A 20,361-nucleotide genomic window follows, 5' to 3' on the forward strand; every position below is an offset into this window, starting at 1 on the left:
TGGACTTGGACTTTATTTTTTTATTTGAAAGTCCTATGGCAAGGCCCATCTGGTCTGTGTGAGTTCAAAAAGAGAAGAACTTTGTCTGAGACACTCACAATATGAGAACTCCTCAAAGGTCTCCTTCATATAAAATGTACATGCCCAAAAAGATTAAGTGGCTGCTACTGGGCATTGCATCCCAGGTTTAATCTGTTGGCTATCTTAATTATTTCATTCTGTATTACTTACTTCATAAAAGAAATTGCTAAAAGCCCATATGTGGTGAAAGTCCACCTGTTACTTGTGGATATAAAAAGCCTCCAGAGAAAAATGTAGGAGTAGAAAATACAGAAGCAATTATTTTAGCTGTGACAAAAGCAGATTTTACTTACTATGTTTTCCTCCTCTAAATAATTCAGCAACTGGGAGATTTCATGTCAGCGATTTCATTATAGGAATGAAATTATTTCGCAACCCCCTTTCCTTTCACAATTGACACAGGTTCAGCTCCTCAGAGAGACTCTTGAATTCTAATAACCATCAGCCCCTTCACTTTGTTGCTTAAATTTCCTTAGCACATGGAAGAATGGATCCTTTAATATCTGGATTACTGCATTTCTAAAGAGAATGGAAAGTGAGCTACACTGTAACTAACTGGGCATAATGAGCTTTTACTGGGATTTAGAAGATGTTAATAACCACAGTCTGTCTCCATAAATTAAAAACAATACCTGGCCTCTTATAGTTTTCCCTCACTTGGTATCTATCTTGTTCATACTTTATGGTGGCTGTCAGTGCATTTATTGTACTAGAAGTGAAGATTTCCCAAATGGAAGATGTATTTCTAGGAAAAACTGCCACCACTGTACAGGTGAGAGAAATACTGTCCTTTAATAAATATGAGCAAGAACTTTGAGTGAATGTTTTAATCTTTGCACAAAATATTGAAAATTGTCTTCCTGTAGCACGGAGGAAATATTAAACCAGCAGGGCAGTTAATGCACTTCCTGGGACTAATATGAAAAAATAATGAGATAAAATCAGATAAATTATGTTAAAGACAGGATATGAAAATGCAGGCACAACAGTACACCTGCAATAGCAAACAAGAGGGAAGCAGAAGTAAATGGTGTTCTGTAGCACAGCCCATTGGCAGCAGCATGCTGAGGGCACTGTATTAATCTTTTCCATCTTCACTGTATTAATCTTTTCCAACCTGACTTTTAAAAGTATATATATTTTTTCCCTGAAAAGTACATTTCTGTATTCTGGGACAGCTATATTTCCTCTAGGTGCTGCAGGAGCTTTCCCACTCGTTCTCTCTGCGTTTCTATATGGCAGTGGCATGTGCTCCCTTCCCTTCTCAGTCCAGCCATGCACAGCAGTGAGTTCCAGAGACACATTTTCTCTGTTCCTCTTCTGACTGGTGGTAGAACAGGCTGGATAATCTGCATGCAAGCACAAAAAAAGGTAAGGATTGAGAAATATTTTCCCTTTCCAGTCATCCTGCATTCAGTACCCCACCCTGATTTATAAAGTATGTTATACTAACACCTAAGGAGACCTATTTTTAGCAGTCTCTGAAGGCAAGGGACATAGGCACATTCCCTGTTCTAAATCCTGCCTACTTTCTCTCTGAAATAACCTCTTGCAAATGCTGCCCAATTTCAAAATGCTGCAGCCCATTCTCAGCACACTCCCCATGCCTCCAGATCTCCCTGAGGGATAACAGGGACATGAGTCCCCACACTCCCTTCACAGCTCCAACAGAGCTAATTTTTAAAACCCCTTGGTTTTATAGTCTTTGAGAGATGTAACTACATTTTTAAGCTGCTGAATCTTTCTTTGTAATTTTTAAATCTGTTCTTGTACAGGGACTTCCTATAACTGAGGAAAATCCTGTTCAGATTGCTAATAAGGGAATCTATCATTAAAATAGGCAAATTTCTAAGAGCAAAAAAACAAAAAAATCTCTTTTGTAAATAATAGCACTACCTCTATAGATATCTTGGAAATTCAGTATTTTCTTGAACCTGTAACTTACTGGTGATTATGATGCTTGAATGTGACTCAGTGATTTAAACATAATGAACCATTTTTCTCTTTCTATTGTCTCATTTTCTCACTGGTAATTAATGTCTTAAATGATGCATTCACTGGATTATAGAAAAACCTCTGCTTGACCATTTCAGCTTTTTTACCTTTTTCAGATTCTTTCCCAGAACTCACCTCTGACAAGTGTCGTTATTCCAACTAATTGTTATTTTTCAGAGTATTTCCTCCCTTTCTTGCAAGCACATATATTCATATTTTTCCCCAGGAAAGGGAGTGGAAAAGGCAGCACAACAAGTCCAGTTTTCATGAAGAAAATCACCTTTTTCAAGCAGAGTTCTAATCCTCTGTCAAGCAATACTAAAATGTTCCAGGCATCATGACTAATGGTGGGGTGACTCCCTCTTACTGGCATTGCACACACCACAGCACCTTCCAGGAGACCAAGTCCAACACCAGGAAAAGCTGTCCATTGTCCTGCTTGAACTTATGCTTTCAGAAAGTGAGAAACTTCTGTCTACAAATTGTAGTTAGAAAAACATTACTTCATGTCAAAACATATGTAGAGGAGGAAGTCAGTGATCCCTAGTATTGGTTTTTTGAAAGTGTTTTGTCCTTCATGAATTTCAGAAGCCTGAGCATTCATGGAACAAGATAAAGTAGATTTATTTTTTGTCTCTTAATATACAACACTTATTATTTCCTCCATAATGTAGATCAGAGGAAAATTATGCAGCTGATATTACATGGAAAGATGAAATTGCTTCTTTAATACCTCTTAGCAATTTCTGCAATCTTTGGAATTCTTCTGATATCCTGTTCTCTGAGAGATATATGGGTCACTTCAGAAAGACTAAATCCAAGCTCTAAGAGCTACACGTACTAATTAGATTTTTCAATAAATAATTTAGCAAGCCTGTTTCAGTTGAGAGGTTTCATTAAATACTTGAAAATAATTTAAAAGTTTGTATCTTTTTACATCTGACCCAGGTTTGTCTCCCCAGAGATGTCTCTAGGTTTTTAAATGCAATTGCACTGTTATTCCAATAAACCATTTGCAACTATTCTGCATACATTTGCTTTGTCATATTGATTATTTTAATTGTTCTTTTTAAAATTTTGTCTTGAGTTCATTGGTATTCACTCTTTAAAGAGGGAAACCTTAACCTGAGGCTTACAAAGGTCTATCTTGCCTCTGGAAATTTTTCTGCCATGGGATTAATGAAAGTTACATATAAAATAATACGAGAAGTACACCATATTTTACTATTCCACCCTCTTTCACAAATTTTATTTCCTCTCTTAATTTTAAATCACTTTTGCTTCGTAATTGAGCAGATTTTTTGTTCAATATTTTCCTTTCTTATAACAAACAAGGCTTCAGTCTGTGAAATCTGCATGGGAGTATAAGACTGTTCCTGTTTTGTGGGTGGTTTTTCACATCATTACAGTGTCTTATTAATGGCTCCGTTGTACTTCTCTGAATAATTAAATTCTGCTAATGGCTGTAGTATTTTAATGAGCAACATAATCCTTTTTTTTTATTATTATTACTGCCAAAGAAGAATAGGAAGATGCCAACCACTAAAATGCAGCTCTTGTGGAACCCAAGGACATATATTTAGCATAAATCAATCCCATCAGAATGAACTACAGAACAAGGCAAAGAGTTTTTCTGGAAGACTTTCAAAACACCATCAATAAAGTGATGCTACAATTGATTACTTCTCAGCACACATTCCAAGATAAATGACCTGTGATTCCATTTAAAAGTTAATGCTGAAAGGTCTTCAAATGCTAATAGCAAAGAGCAATACATAAACACTATAAAAAGAACCAAACAGATATTAGAGACAAAAAAAATACAGACATGTAAATATACTACAAAAATGCACACAAAGACCTTTCTCAATACCCAAATATGTTTGTTTCACAGGTATTTACAAAGTAAAAGATAGTTACTAGACAGATAAAACAATGAAACTTTGAAGTTAATCCACAAGTTAAAACTCTTTCAGCAAGATAAAACTTGTTTCTGAGTTTTATCAGTTACTGTTTAAACTCCTAAATTTCTCTCTTAACAAATCCTGAAGGGCTAAATCACACCATTAAAGCAACAGCATGCAGTAGGGTTGTTTGCTCAGAGCTCCTTTGTCTTGGAGGCAGCTTATGGCAGCCCACTCAGCAGTCCATTCCACAATAAAAATGGGAAATACATAGACTCGTGTTCTTCAGGAATCTTGACAGTTCTGTAGATGTGCACAGATGTCAGACAAACAAATAGAATGAGAAAGACAAACGAATAGACTGTCCAAACCTCTTTTGGCCTTTGCAGTGTGGAAAGGCACTTTGTCCATGATGCTATGTCACTACTGCCAGCCCAGGCAGACACACACACAACACAGCCAGGATCACTTAGGAGCCAAAACCAGCTTGTCCTGATGGAGCCATTTCTGGGAAATCAATAACACGTGTGCAATGCATTTACACCAGCATCTAGAGAAGGATTTCTATGCCATGTAGAAGGGAGATACTAAAATATATTCCACTCAGAAACATTGGATGGTAACAAACAGTGATTTTAATATAGAGGTCTATGAAATACTTATGGGGAGGGGCATTATGGAAAGGCATATAATTGTCACCTCAAATAACCAACAACTGAATGTCATAACCCATTTTGCTCCTTCCAGTCTGCCACCCAGCTTGTGTTTATTTGCAAACTGGCTTTGGTCCACATTTACCAGGACAACCTAGTTACAAGGGAAATGTTTCTATTTAGAATAGAGACACAGTATAATTTTTTCCCCCAAATGATTATATATTAATCTGAAGACCTATGAAAATCTGCTTTTCATTTTTGACATTCTTATTAAAAGATTGTCTCATTAAAAATGCTGGCTCATTCCGGTGTTTTTAGTTTGGATTACTAAGTAACATACACTTGCAAATATGTCTGGTGACTCATGTGAAAACAGAAGTTATTTAACTTGCATACAATTTTCCTACTTCACTGCAGAGATTCCTCCATTGTCAAAGATACCTGTTACCAAGAGCTACATTCACTTCTTACACTCACAATGGCTACAATCACCCGCACAACTGTCAGCCAGACTTGGTGGCTAATTGTATTTCTGAAGTGCATTATATGTGTTCTGCTAATAGAAATAATGAAAGTTTAATGTTCGCTGCTCCTAGAGCAGAATGGTGATGAGTGTATGATTTTTAAAAACAGATTAATTTACTGAAACTAATGCCTTTTTTGCAAGAAAATGAGCATGTCAATCTTTATAATAGAGAGGAAAGAGAAAAAACACTGCCATTTCATTTTCAACCACAACAAAACTGCATTGGATATTTTCTCTTAAAAAAAAAAAAAAGCTCCTTTTTTTCCCTCTCTAAGAAGAAAGATGAATAATATAGACCTGTACTTTCCTTGAAACTGCTGTGCTGAACCAAGAGTGATGACAGGATCTGAGTGTGTCTTGAGCAGCAAAAACAAATAAGCTTTTTCAGCTGAAATACTTTAGAACTGACTACCTTACATTAGTTAGGAATAATTAGAATCAAAAGATAGCAATTTTAGAACGTGCCCAGCTTGAATACCCAGGGATGAATTCCTTGATCAGGTAAGATTTGATAGTGATTTATCATTTTAGACCAGTAGAAAATCCAACTCCTCTATTACAAAATTAACATTAGACATAGTATCAACAAAAAGGTATCCACCTCTACAATATTTTGATCAACATCTTTAATTTCTTGTTCCAATGATAAACGTAAGGAAATAAAATCTTTGACCCTCATTCAGATCCAGGTTGAATCTTGGGATAATCATCCTCCAGAGATAAGAACCATTGTCTCAATGACTGTACTCTGCTGAGACTCTGCCCACAGGTATTCAGATACCCTTTATTACCTTTAAGGACATGGCAACCACTAGCAAATGAAATCACCTAACAATGCTAAACTGTATATTGATATTGTAATCACAGGATGATTCTTGCATATTAGATAAACATTTTTCAATTTGAATAATACTACTTTTCAATTAATTTCTTATTCACATCTCCAACTCAAATTACTAAAGTACATCAAATATTCACAACTATCATCAATATCTAGCTGCCTGAGAAGGAATCTCTAATGATAACATGAATAAAGCAAAAATATTGAATGTGATCATAGAATAATTTATTTTTTACCTTTCATTATAGCAAGAACCCTTTGATGCATATTGTAAGGAATACCTTCTTCTAGCTGTAAACTTTAGAGTGTTGTGAAAAAATAAATTGGAGGATTGCTTTTTTTAACTAATAAGTCAAATTTAAATCTTCTCATCAGCACATGTATTTACTATGCCTCCAAAATGTCCTTATGTCTGCTTAAACAAAGCCTTTATAATAATTCAGCCTGATTTTCTTCCTCCCATCACCCATCAGGGGGTTCACTGAATGATCTGACATACATAGAACATTATCTATCATAAAGGATGATGAATACTTATAAACCCCCACTTCTGTGGAAATCAGGACCTATGTGGAGAAGGCCTGGATTTGGTGAGGTCATCTACTCTGGGGCCACTGCTGATCCTGTTGGGCCATGAGCAGACAACAAGAGTCCACCTCAAAAAGCCCAAGCCCTCCCCAGTGGGTCATTTGAAGGAAATCCAAAGGAAGACAATAGAGAAGGCCATTCTTAACATTTCCCAAACTAAATTGAGATGTCATTTCAAAGATTAAAATTACTGTGCTTGTTTGCTTTTGGGCAGTAAAATTGAGAGAAGATATTAAAAGAGCTTCAAAAAGGAAAAAAAAGTTTTGGGGAACTTTTATGCAGTAAGGAAAGAAAAAGTATATGTATGATAGAATGGGAAACTTTTTATAAATATTGAGGAAAAGTTACATAAAATATTTCTCCACTCTGAGTGTGTGTTCATGTGTGTCCTAGAATTGTGCACACCTATAAAGACACAGGGAGAGATGAAACTGCACAAGTTGTGCATTATTGTAATAAGCATTTCCTTCCTTCTCAATGTGTTCAATATTTGTGGATCACACTCAAAAGTTCAAATTCAATTTCTGCTCAGGTAGGAGCCCAGCTAATGCCAATGGGAGTGTTATTCATTTCAAGGATTAAAAAAATAATAATTAGGCCCTCAGGTAATAAAATATCTTACTGCAGGGACATTTTATTTTAAAGATCCTATAATTGTTTCCTCCAAAACTTTATGAAGCAACAGACAGAACCTCAACTACAAGCGAAGGTCCTTCCAGGTGAATGGCCTCATGTACACATCCTTTTTTTGGGCAAAAAAAGGTTTCTGACCTGACAGGAAACACAGGAAACTGCCTCCACTTGCAATTGAATTCTGGTCTTAATGGCTTTTTTATGAAATTCTGTGGGCAAAAGGACAGGCGTTCTGTCTGGTCTTATATTTTGGCATCCAAGCTCCGCATTTTCACATCACAGATAACCTGAAATTGAAAATACTTGTCACAAGAGGGTTATTTTTCCATCATCAGTTTTCAAAACTGTCAGTGAAGCATCTTCTAGGAATCCCCATGGGCTCGATTTCTGCTTGACTCAAGTTAGATTTCTCTGCCAAACCCCCTACAAGGAAGGCAGAATACATATCTGCACAAAGGAGGCAAAAATGCAATGAAGCCCTCCTCATGTGTGAATGAAATGCTAGGGAGCACTTCATGGATAGCTGGAAATCATAGAGGAGATTTTCCCATTCCTGGTGTTCTACCTTAAAAATTAGACACCTGCCATCCTAATAGATGTGAATCTAAACCATCGACTTTGGGCTCTCAGAATCCTTGCAAATCCTACCAGAATTTTCCAAACTGTCTTGAAATTCACATTAGTATAAACTTGCTGGTGATTTTTTAGGATGTGTATGAGCCATTTGATGCATAATAGCATTATTAAATGTCCTGCAGCTGGGAATCTTTCCTGTATAGAAGAGCTGTTGCCTACATTTCTCTGACGTCTAATTCTGCTTAGATTTATGGTGCCTGCTCACTGTCCTTTATTAAATGCTTCTATTAACTTTTCTGTTACATTTTTTCACAGCTTACAGCTCTATAAAATTGAGTTACTATCTATGCAAATTCATATCATTTGCATTTGTAGAAGTCCTGATCCAAATAAATGTGTTATCTCTCTACATATTTGGTATATGTAGAAGCAAACCTTTTCCTAGTTTTTCAAGATGTAGTGACTTCTCATATTTCACCAAATCTGATTAAAATAAGACTCTGTACCATCTTGTGATGATGTGGGGGCAAGGTATAGAGTCAGATCTGACGAGTACGTAGTGGTGACAGTAATTCTTTGAGTCATGATCTTCCTTAGTCAAGAACTTCCAAATTTGTTTTGATTTTCTGTCTATGGACTAGGTCCACAAAAATATTGCATTACAATTATTTAAGGACGTTGTTTTCTTGGTTACTCTTACCACAGATCCAAATTTCCAAGTTTCAGTAGTGCTGTGCCAGATGCCTGGAATATCACCGTATGCAAAGATTTAAGATTTTCCTTTGTCCTTACTCTTTCCTTCTGAACAGTTTAGGCAACTGGCTCCCCAGCCCAGCACTCTTTGTGGATAACATTCCCTTTGTCCTGCAAACACAGCTTGGAGGTCACACTGAAGGCTATAGAAAGTTCTCTGGGGCTCAAGGAATCAATAAATTGTAGTTCACAATCAAGGGAGATCAGTTAGCTTCTTCCTTATGCTCACTGTCACAGAGCATGTCCATGATCCCGTCAACCTTTTTGCACTGAAAAGGAATGGAAATAAAATTTACCTCTTTATTGTCCATTGCCAAATTTATCTAATGCAATCTTGGAGAAAATATTTCAATAGCAACTTTCTTTTTTTAACATTTTTTTGGAAAATTTTGGTGCTCCTGCTACTCCTATATATACACAATTCTGCTATATTACTCAAGCTACTGTTATTCTTCCCTGATCTATTAAAAACATTTTTTTCAGAAGTCATGTCCTTTACTTCTTTGTATTGTAACAAACCAAAACAAGCTCCAAAGAAACAAAAATACAAACAAACAAATCACATTTTAAAAAAATAGCAAATCTGTGGTATACCTTAAGAATGATCCAGGTCACTATGTGAATGAGTGCAATACTTCACAATTTTATGTTATTATTTTTAATCTCCTTCAATAATCTTCAGAAAGAACTTTGCCCAAATATACCAAATAAAACCAATGAATCCTGAATCCATCATCTAGTCACAAAATATCCATATGGAGAGTTGTTTTAGAGGTGTTACTCTTCTATGAATAAAAAGGATCAGAGAATCAAAGAGCTTAGTGCAATCATGTTGTTTCATGCCAGTCAGTGAAATATCACTGAGGGCTTGTAGTGGGACAGCATGGGACTATTTTGCTACCACAGAAAAGAAAATGTAGAAAAGTTGCAGGAAAAAGTTAAAAATAAGGAAAAAAATATGGTATTTTGAGACAGGAACTTTGTAGTTTTGCAGAAAAAAATTAATCATAAGGTTTATTTTCCAGAGAAAATTTCTGAAAATTCCTCAACTTGTCAAAAAATCTTTGCAAAGGGAAGAGAGAGGTACTTCTATTCTTAAATTCTTTCAATTCTTAAATTCTATTCTGTGAGTGATATACATTTACACTATCTTTTGGTGATATGAAAAAACTCAAAGGAGAAAGAATAGTGAGTATCATTAATAAAGACGTTAAAATGTACCCTTGTGATCAATGTTTCTCAGGATTCAGGGCTTTATTCAAGCTGGTAGAGTAAAATAGTCAGATCCACACCTTATTTTATTCCTCATCTAAGTCTAACTATCATATCCAGAGTTTGGTATGTTGATTTCTCAATTGATCATACCAAAGTTCTACACATTCCCTGGGTCTCACAGGCCTCTAGGTCTGTGGCATTTCACCTACATCTTTTTTGTGTCTTTTCAAGCAATAACTCTTGCTGCAACCATGAAGAATATTTTCTACACATTTTTATTTTCCTCTGCTCAATTTCAAGACATATCAATACCTTTTAGAATCTGATTATGAAACTATATTCGCTATGCATCAGAGAGCAACAGTCATGACTCCCCTTTCTCCTATGAGAAGCAGAAGGGTTCTCAAGGTCCTGTGAGTAGAGATGGAATAGAAATAAAGATGCAATTACTCTTGAAAATATTTTCACACAACAGATATTTTCTGGGCCTAGCCTACTCTCACAGTTGTTTCAGTTTTATGTTCATAGTTTCTAAATCCTAAAAACTATGGCACCAGAACATGTAAAGGAAACTTTCTAATGGATGGACTGATGTGCTGCCACTGTATGCTTTGAGACAAAACATAAATGAGACAAAAAGAAACACAGAAATCAAAGGAAGGCCTGAAGGTGAGATTAGTTCTCCTGACAAAACCTCATTGACTTTTATGGTAGAGGAGTTTGTCCTAAGTTTGAATTGATTAAAGGGAAGTCATGAAGGGAGGGATGCAGAGAGCATTGGGAAATGGCTTATGGACCTATCAGGTATTGGAGTGAGCTAAAATTAATGTTCTCTTGTCTGGTAGACTTCCTATCTGCTCAGGGTGTGATCTCATTGTTCAATCTGTGGAGAACTGAATCTGCAGAATTTTAGGGATCTAACTTTGCCACTAGGTCAGCTTTGTTAACAGGAGAGTAGTTATACTGAGATAGTATCCCAGACCTCTGTTACAATGAGCTTGGGTTGTTTTTTTTTTCCCTTAAAAGTCCTTCCTTTATTGATAGATGCTGGGACTCATGGATGCAGTTTCTGCGACTCATGGATGCAGTTTCTTCATGGATGCAGGCTGGGAGGAAGAGGGGGTTACCCTGCAAGAAGGGTTCATGTCTGAAATGTTTGAAACAAGGTAAGAAGCACAGCCATTCATCTGTCGTTAGTTTTTTAAATGATTTTGAAATAATAATTTCATTTGGTTTAAGTTGGGATTAAAGGTTCCCTTTAATAACGCAAAAAATCAAAAATGGCTCAGAACAACATTGGCCAATCAGAGTTTAAAGCAGTAAAATTCAGTCTTCCCTAAGCAGAGGAAAAAAGAGAATTAAAAACAGACTCTAAGAACTTTCTCCAAAGTTAAATCCAAAAAGAAGGAAAAGAAATATTGATGTAATCCTCGACTTTAAACAAACACAGATTTTGACTATAAATCTCCTAATTATCTCTTGTCATTCACAAATTTCTGAAAGAATCATAGATATTAGTGGCTTCATCTGAGGTCCTTTCCCTTGAAATATTTTTATTTCTATTCTCTGTTGTGCAGGAGTAGAAATAAAATATTTTTATTCTATTCCCTGTTGTGCAGGACCATCTTGTTTCTGACTTGAGTGTAATCACTTGTTCTTAAGCACTCCAGGGTAAGCTTCTCTCTTTTGCAAACTTGTTTCTTTCCCTAGGTCTCAGATCAGTTCTGAAGTTCAGATTTCTAGCAGCTTAAAGTAATTAAAATTCCACTTAATCAGTAACTTTTTGCAGAGGCATCTTTTATCCATACAAATATATCTTTGAATGCATTTTCTCTCCTTAGAAGACAGAGGCTTATACTAAACATTGGTTTTACACCCTTTGCTCCAGTTACCCAGTTGTTAAAGATTTTCTCTTTTTTCTTTTCTTTTCTTTTCTTTTCTTTTCTTTTCTTTTCTTTTCTTTTCTTTTCTTTTCTTTTCTTTTCTTTTCTTTTCTTTTCTTTTCTTTTCTTTTCTTCCTGGAAAGGCTGCATTTTTATATAACCCAAGCCTATTGACCACATTTTTCAAATCAGTCTTTGTTTGCACTAAGGATCCCTGAACTGTTTTGGATTAAGCATCAGCTCCTTCTCTGTCACTGCTTTGTTTATGGGAGAGATCTTCACAGGCATGTTGATGATTCAGTTATGCCTAGATACAGATCTTCTCCTGTTTTGTATTCAAATCCATCAAACATTACACAGATCTACCCATTACCTGCTGAAACTGCCTGTATTTGAAAACAAATTTTGTGCTCTGTGGGACATCCCAGTTCAAAACAAGGGTAAAGCAAGTATTTAGGCAACGTGGAGAAAAGTAAGAGGAAGAAATGAGAAAAAAAAGAAGGAGACAAACCAGAGGAAATCCAGTAAACATGTTTTTCTTAGTCAGTTTTGTTTGAATTGCTTTTGTTTTTTTCTCTGACCAATGTACAAACATTCACTCCTCTGGGTTTTACTCGCTAGCAAATGATCTGGACTGCATCCTTCACAGAGACATTCACAAAGTCCCTCCTCTACAGGACATGTTTTAAGAATAAGTAAGTCATAACCTCTAGCTTCTTCTAGCAGTGTTCTGAAAACTTGAATTTTTTTCAGACGCCCCTTACAAGTGGCAAACAAATGAAAGTAAAAAATGGTATTTACTAAATAGATGCTGTTCACACTGATCCTCTTAATTTTTGTCAGATTTGGCATTAAATATTAAGTGTTTATTCAAACAGGACTGAATCAATTGAAAAGAGATATCTAACAGCTACATTAGCATTCTGCAGCTGCTACATAAGTAAAAGCCTTTTATGTTAGAATTATGGTTACTGTATCAGAAAAAAATCATGTTCTTGTCTGCTAAAACAGAAAATTCCACCCAAAACAAAAAAGACTTCCAAAATCAGCTCAATATCTAAGACGGGTAATTACAATATGCATGCATCTTTGTAAATTATGACACAACTACGGCAAGATGACAAACAACAAAATATTCCTCTGTTTTTCATAATAAAGATTCTGAAGAAAATCACATAGACAAAGTCTCCTCAAACTCATTTAGTAAGCAGGGTACACCTTTCAGAGATTCATCACCTTTAGATGAATCACCTTTATAAGATCTAGCACCATTCTTTGTAGATGATTTCATAGTCTGATGTGATAATCTGCAAAGCTATTCCTTGAAGTTCTTCATAGAAAGGAATAAACACTCCAGAATTTTCAAGTGCCATAAGCATAATGGAGTCAAGGAAATATCTTGTTCATCTCCATAGTGATGAAAAAAACATTGCTTTCACTTTCCGCCTTGAGAGAGTCCAGTACCAAAGTCAAAAGCATCTCATTCATTTGCATCTCTTCTTCAGTCTGTCTTCCTTAAAATTGAAAAACTTCTCTTCCCCTCTTTTTGCCTCATTCCATTTAGGGCAGACATAACCTCCAGTCTTAAGCACAGAGCACTCTCCAGAAAGGTGAAGGATGCAATCAGAATCCACTCAGGCTCAGGGACAGGGAAATGTAGGGAAGAAAGAGAACAGCAAAACCATGAAAACAGTCTTTAAAGGAAAGTTATGAGGTAGTACCTTTGAAAGAGGGTACTGGACTTAGGACCTGCAGTAGAAAGAACCTTTTAAAGTCTCAAACCACTGGGACGACAAAATACTGGTGACAAGCCAAGCAGAGGAATTGCCTGCCTCTTCAGAAATCTACTCTAGATGGCTCCCAGCCAAACAGGCCATTTCCCTGGATCATAGGGAGCACAGATCTATTGGGTTTATATCTAGAATGGACATTGAAAAGAACCTACAAACACTCGAACACTGCATGCTGTGGTGATCATATAATCACATATAAACACCTCCTAAATTTCCATTTAGACACTGATTTACAAGGTTTTGTATACTCCAGCTCCATCTCATTTACTCCCCTGGAGACATAACACCTACCTGCCTGCAACAATTATTTTGTGAGTCAAGCCTCAGAGGTGCTGAAGAAGGGTACCTTGACTGCATCCGTGGTAGTGTGAAACCTACTAAATTACTCTAGACCCACAAAGCAGACATTTTATCCCACCTAATTTTCCTTTATGTCCTAATCTATAGTATTTTTGAAATATAGTACTAAAGGAAATACTGGCTTATCAAGTGCCTCTTTAGAGCTCACTTGTGGGATGCAGAAATACCGGTTTCCTCTCCCGTTCTGTGCCTATTTCTGCCATTTGGCTTCATACCTGGAGAATGGTTTTCACTGTAAATTGAGCCAAAAATAAAGCAAGAATCAGTAGTGCAGCAGTTGGACTTTACTGTGATGCTGTTGGTTCCCATTACATTCTCAGTATATTGCATATGAGAGGTCATTCTGTGAAGCAGAAGTGAGAGCTAACCATGCAACTGAGAGCTAGCCATGACCCTGCCTTCCAAGCTTTCTCCCATTTCTGGTTTAAAACACTTAAATACCGCACAGAGAGATCTTGGATAGATAGAAACTGAAATCTGAGAAATGACTAACTGTTTCTTACTAACTCTGTAGTAATCTGGAAACTACTTCATCCATTTGCCCTTGGGTGAAAAACTGAACATGAATCCAGGGATAACAGTAAAAAATTTCTCCTGTGGCAAGAATTAAGGAATTAAATGGTTTTAATTCCAATTTACTTTCTAGAAAAACATTTGAAAAAATAACTGTTTGAATGAACATTTTTAGTTCACTCAATGGAAAAAAATTCCATTGTCCATGGGGCATCTCTCACATCAAATTTCTCATAAAAATCACCATTTAATAGATAGAAAACAGCTTGATGTTGGCACTGATGCAAAAATTACTCTAATATCAGTAATGTTTGCTCGGATAATTATGTTCGCCACATCATTCTTCCTATTATCACTCCACTCCTCACACTGTGGAGAACAGACCAAATTTTTCAAATCAAATCCACATTGGTATGTGTATTTCAGAAATTCATATTGGGACTACTTGCAAAAATCTTGCTGTAAAATCATAGAGTCTATAGAACACTCAAAAACCAATGGAAGAATTATTCTCAAAGCAGAAGGCAACATCCCTGACTCAGAACTGGTTTTCCACATTGCCAAGTTGAAAAGAGAGTCACTGTTTCTCTTAAAAATCATCCCTAGAGGAGAGGATTGTCTTTGTTCATCTCTTTGCAACTCCAGTGCAGTTGTATGCATTTTAAAATAAATTATAGAAGAATCCTGAATGCACTAAAAAAATATTTAAATAGGAATAAAACAGCTCCACTTGTAACTGGGTTATAGTACACATTGATTATTTTGGGCTGCTGAATTTCCTTTTGGGATCACTTGGAGCCAAAGCTTCAGTTCTAGGAACTGTCTGTGGGCTATCTTAGTCTCAAAGGACAAAGTTGGCATAAAGTTTGTTCTTGGCCCACTACCAAGGTGTTTTCAGGAAAGGGAGGATTAGCCAAAAAATCCTTGTCAAATACTCAGTGATGCTTAGCAACATGCTGCAGTCTTTGCAATGCTCCTGCACCTCTTCCAACACGGCATAATTCTCATACTCTCAACAGAGACCTGTACAATTCTATCCCAGCATGGGCTGAATTATTTTGCTGAATTGACTCTATGGCCTATGGAGGGCAAACAATGATAACAAAAGAATGAAAAAATTATTTTCAGGAGAGCTGAATGCAGATGGTACCTTTTGTCATCTAACATCTTTGTCATGTGGGCCTGTGCCTGGATATTGTACTGGAGGTTGTCCCATTCTCTATGTTTGTCCTAGAGGAGTACACAGTGTCTGTTAACCTTATAGTCATCTCATGGATCTCTCCTATTTATAAAGCATATTGTGTAAGAGCAAAACCTTAGGGTAAATCTTGAATCAATAACTGTGAAGTAAAAAACCCCAGAACTTCTAAATGGACTGGAACTGATACAAAGCTTTTTACTATGTACAAATGTACTGTTTTTAAACACAATTGAGGTGGTCATATTTGTCAGATAGACTTCCACTCAAAACCAAAACCTGCACCTGACTGGACCTTAGTGCAGAACACTTGATGTTGAAATTACTGCTCCATTGAGTAGTTTGCTAAAGATGGCTTTGTTTGGGAGTTATCATGCCTTGAGTTGCAGGATAATTCACATAGAGATGTCTACAGTTCATGTGGAGAGTCCTTATTGATCCCATTCCTAAAGCGGCAGTAGTCACCACAGGGTGAAATAAATCATCTTAAGGTTTCATGATTAAATTTGAAGTTCTATCATCAGGGCAGTTTGTTTATCAAAACATAGCAGCCCAGCAAACATGATGAGAATGCATTTCAGTTCCCCGAGCCTTTAATCATTAACCTGGCAATGCTGCTGTTCTTAGTTGTCTATGCAAGAATAAACCAGATCCCACATGCTCCCTGGATTCCATCACACTCAATTTTTATTACTCTTCTCCCTCACAGAGACAGAAAATAACATCTGCAATAGATATTGGATAATGGGTAAAAATATTTGTTAACAAATAATAGAAATTTTTAAGAACAGAATGGCAAAATAAAAAGGCTGACGAGGAAGTGATCACAAAAAGAACAAAGCTAAACCTAATCAGACTAAACATATCCATGAAAATACACTCCCACAATAAAAATTTTTAAATTGAACATTTTAAAATCTATTACATTTCACATTGAGAATTCATTCCTTCAACCCTAACACATTTATAAAATGAAAGGTTATCCAATCCTGCAGTAACAGTTATCCTTCATGCCAATCGTCCAGGATACCATAGTCTCTGAAATGAATGGTCATTAGATCTTCCATCAGAAATCTCCATTTATCATAAGAGTTATTCAAGCAATATGAATAATTTTAGAATACCATCTATAAGATCTGCTGCTGAAAAGAGGATTCATGTTCCAGAAAAGAAAACATGTATGGGGAAGACACAGAAAAAGACAACAGTTTCTTTAATATTTGGTCACAAGCTCAAAATTGCTCAACTACAATAAAAAAATCTTTACAAAGTGAAGAGTGTTTGTGCAGAGATGTTCTGTAGTCCATTTATTTCTGTGTTTTTCTCACAATACCTAAGGAATAATTGCTTTTAGAAGGTCTGCAAATTGCTCTGTGTGTCCCCTGTCCTTGAGGACTAAAGTGCACTCCAAGTAGAACTCAGTCAGAGTCCATATCTGGATGTGCACAGGCATGTTTCCATATGGACCCATAGGGATATTTCCAGGTTTTAGGATCCAGGTTACATGATGGCACAGACCTCACTCAGAGCTTCTCAGAGGCAAAACCATCAATTGCTATCTCAAGAAAAAAATAATTTTTACCTGCAACACCAAAAAAGAAATTCTGCAGTACTGACATAAGCAGGCCCCTGGTATGATCCCTGAGAAGTATTCAGAAAGGTTTCATGAGAAGTTGTGAACAGAGCACTAGCACAAGAGACTCAGAGACCTGTGGCAGGTCTGGGGAAACTCCAAGCAGATTTGATGTAGGTGGGAGGTACCAAGGAAGGGAGATGTTTCCATGACTTTTCATATGCTTCCTGCCTGCAGGAGCCAATCTGATTTCCTAAGAAGCTCAGCAGCCACCTCAAGAGGATTTTGTCCTGGCTGGTGGCTACAGTGCTAGAGAAGGTTTCCCAGATGCATCTGGTGGTGAAGCAGAAGCAGGGATGTTGGGCTGGGATGTGCAGATACTCAAGGAGCAGACTTCACCCAAATGCTGCTGCTTGCAGGGGAGCACAGTTGAGGGAGAAAGAGCAGCCACTGCATCCATTGGTGAGTCAGGGAAAGCCAGTGCTACACAGGGAAGGAAAAGGCAGTGTGATGCACCCTCTAGCATGGATCTGACTCCTTGGCCTGACAGCTCTTTCATGGCTGGAAACAAAACAAACTCTTGTCCTCCAAAAACCCAGGAACCAGAGTTAAGGAATATAAAGACTCACAATCTGATTTTCCTACTGCTCTTTTCTTTCCTTTGTTTTCCACAGGAAAAGCCAGTTCTTGGAGAGCCTTTAGTTGGAATGAGAAATGCCAGCTCTCCAAAGAGATGCAAAGTGTTGCTATAACCTTTCAGAGGGCACCAAAGTCAGCCAAAGACAGAAATATCACTAGATCTTGTCTTACAGTGCCCCAGCCTTCAAAAATTAGTGCCTCCTGCCTCAGGTATAGCAAGCAGGGAGCTCCACCAAATTTCTCATCACATGCTAAATGAAAGGAAAAGTACACCCCTACTGTAATTTCAGAAATGCAAATAATAAACAACAAGAAGAGCAAATATTGTAACTCAAATATTTATAAAAGGCTGCTGTACTGAATTATCCAACCTTTTAGTGATCAGCCTCAAAATTATATGGTTTTGCTAACACTGGTGTATCTACACTTCTGCCCTTCCAGATGGATGATTAACTAAAACTGTATGTTAGCATGTTTTGTTCAGCATAGCATCTTTTAAAAGCACTCCACAGATCATCTATAAGAGAGGATGTTCTGCACAACAGAAGGAAGAAAACATATTTCAACAGGGAAAGAACTATTTTCTCCAGGCCAAAAATAAGAAGAAAAACAACTGTCACACAAATGTCTACGTACATAAATAGGGTTGCCTTGGACTTGTGAAAGTTCTGAGAAAACACAATTCAAAGTTTGCATTGTTCTGAAGGAGTGTAAGGGAGCCCAGGGTCAACCCCAGTGGCTCCAAAACTGTCAGATTGGTGCTGTAACACACTGAAAGCTGGCAGCTTTAAAGGAAGACTATCCTCAATAAATTAATCAGTGTCATTTGATAAAAATTTTGGACACTGGTTGTTAAAGCAGTGCAGTCTGTCAAACAGGGCTGTGAAGGAAAGCAACATCTGATTCAGAGGTGTCAGCTCTGAGAGAACAAGAGAGAACATGGCTGAGGGAAAACAGTTCTGCTTGAGAGTCTATAACTGCACCTTGCTGTGGTGGCATTGGAACTATAGCTGGGATGGATTAGTGGCTTCAGATGGGAAATCAGTGGGGAGAAACTTGAAATCCATTTTGTGCACTGCTGTGCTAATGTGCCAAATGCCACTGTCTCCTGGTTGGCTGCCTCAGGGAGGGAACTTGCAGTTTTCCATCAGTTTCTTGTAGATTGCCAATCTGGAAGATTTTAAATCAAGCAAACCCATGTTACTTCATTGAAGCAACAATGCAGAATGAAAATCATCATGAGCTGTGCCATTGTAATAGTGACTTCAGTCATAAATTAATAATATTATTTGAGAACACAGAAGTGTTAGAGCAGAGATTGCTTGGAACTGTGGTCTCAGATTGTGGAGATGAAGCATCAAGAGAAATTATTTTCAAACTCCCTCTTTTTCTCCCTGATCTTCACCTTTGTAATTAATTATGAGATGCAGACCAAGCTGTGAGGAACACATACATATCAGGAAATGTATGTAAATGTAGCGGCCACTCTAGGGTCCTCACAGTCTACACAAACTAGAAATGGAAGCAGAATCTCATCTTCCATTTCCCTGATGAACAGAGGAATTTAATTGCTTGCCTGGGGCTATGTGGGAAGCCTTCGACAGCAGGCAGGACCTCTTCTGCCAGGAGTCCATTCAGTCTGCTGCCCAGGACACCTTCCCCATAGCCACTTATTATTGTATCTACAGGAATGCCTTGATGAAGGCTGCAATGATGCATCTGACTCCATCTTCTCAGGAGGCTAATTTATTATTTTTTATACTATTTTATATTAAAGAATACTATATTATACTAGACTAGACTAGACTATAGAATACAGAAAAGATACTTACTGAATGCTAAAAAGATAATCATGAAAACTCATGACTCTTTCCAGAGTGTCAACACAGCTTGGCCCCAACTGGCCAAAGAGTCAAAACAACTCACACCAGAATCCAATTAGGCAATCATCTGTGGGTAAACAATCTCCAAACACATTCCACATGAGCAAAACACAGGAGAAGCAAATGAGATAATTGTTTTCATTTTCTCTGAGGCTTCTCAGCTGCCCAGAAGAAAAATCCTAGGCGCAGGAATTTTTTCAGAGAATGTGAATGCCACAGCTTATCAGCTATTTGCTTTTGTATGATTCCACCACGCCTTAGAAAATACGCATTAGACATTTGCAAAAAGGAAAGAGGAGAAAAGGTCTGCAAAAGAAAAAGTAAAGACGTTCCTCAAAGACAAAAGTTCTCACCCCACTGGCCAAGGTGAGCTTACCCAGGAGAAGTTCAGAGGATAAAAAATGTGTCTGCAAAGAAAGAATTAATGCCTGATGAATCACTTACAATGGACGAAAACTTTAAAGATGATTGATGGTATTTACATTCAGCTAGAGTAATAGCCCTGCACTAACCTGTTCAAACCTATAAAATCCAAGTCTGTTTTCATATACTGTTAAGGTCAGTGGAAACTTTCCCTTGGTTTTGTCTATAAGAAATGGAGACAGAGGGGGGTTAAGTATGCTGTGAGTTAGGTGAAAGCAGTGTTTGCATGATCTAATGGCAAATTATTAAGTCCTGGCATGCAAGAACATGATCATTCACATTTACAGTGTGGCAATAAAGAGGACATATGAGATAAAAGGGCAGAGAG

The 20,361-nt window shown here is 37.1% G+C and overlaps 1 long non-coding RNA gene across 2 annotated transcripts in view; it reads left to right on the top strand.

Moving 5' to 3' along the window:
• LOC136554930 (uncharacterized) overlaps positions 1-20,361 on the top strand; it is a 192,059-nt gene that overhangs the window by 144,707 nt on the left and 26,991 nt on the right. Inside the window, exons 1-2 of one of the 2 annotated variants that reach the window (XR_010783401.1) lie at positions 1,281-1,452; positions 10,813-10,934. This is a non-coding gene — a long non-coding RNA (uncharacterized lncRNA). Of the gene's footprint in view, positions 1-1,280; positions 1,453-10,812; positions 10,935-20,361 lie in introns of those variants that run through there. The other variant, XR_010783398.1, reaches the window with a different exon arrangement.

This window comes from Molothrus aeneus, chromosome 1, assembly GCF_037042795.1.
Source record: "Molothrus aeneus isolate 106 chromosome 1, BPBGC_Maene_1.0, whole genome shotgun sequence".
Lineage (NCBI taxonomy): Eukaryota > Metazoa > Chordata > Aves > Passeriformes > Icteridae > Molothrus > Molothrus aeneus.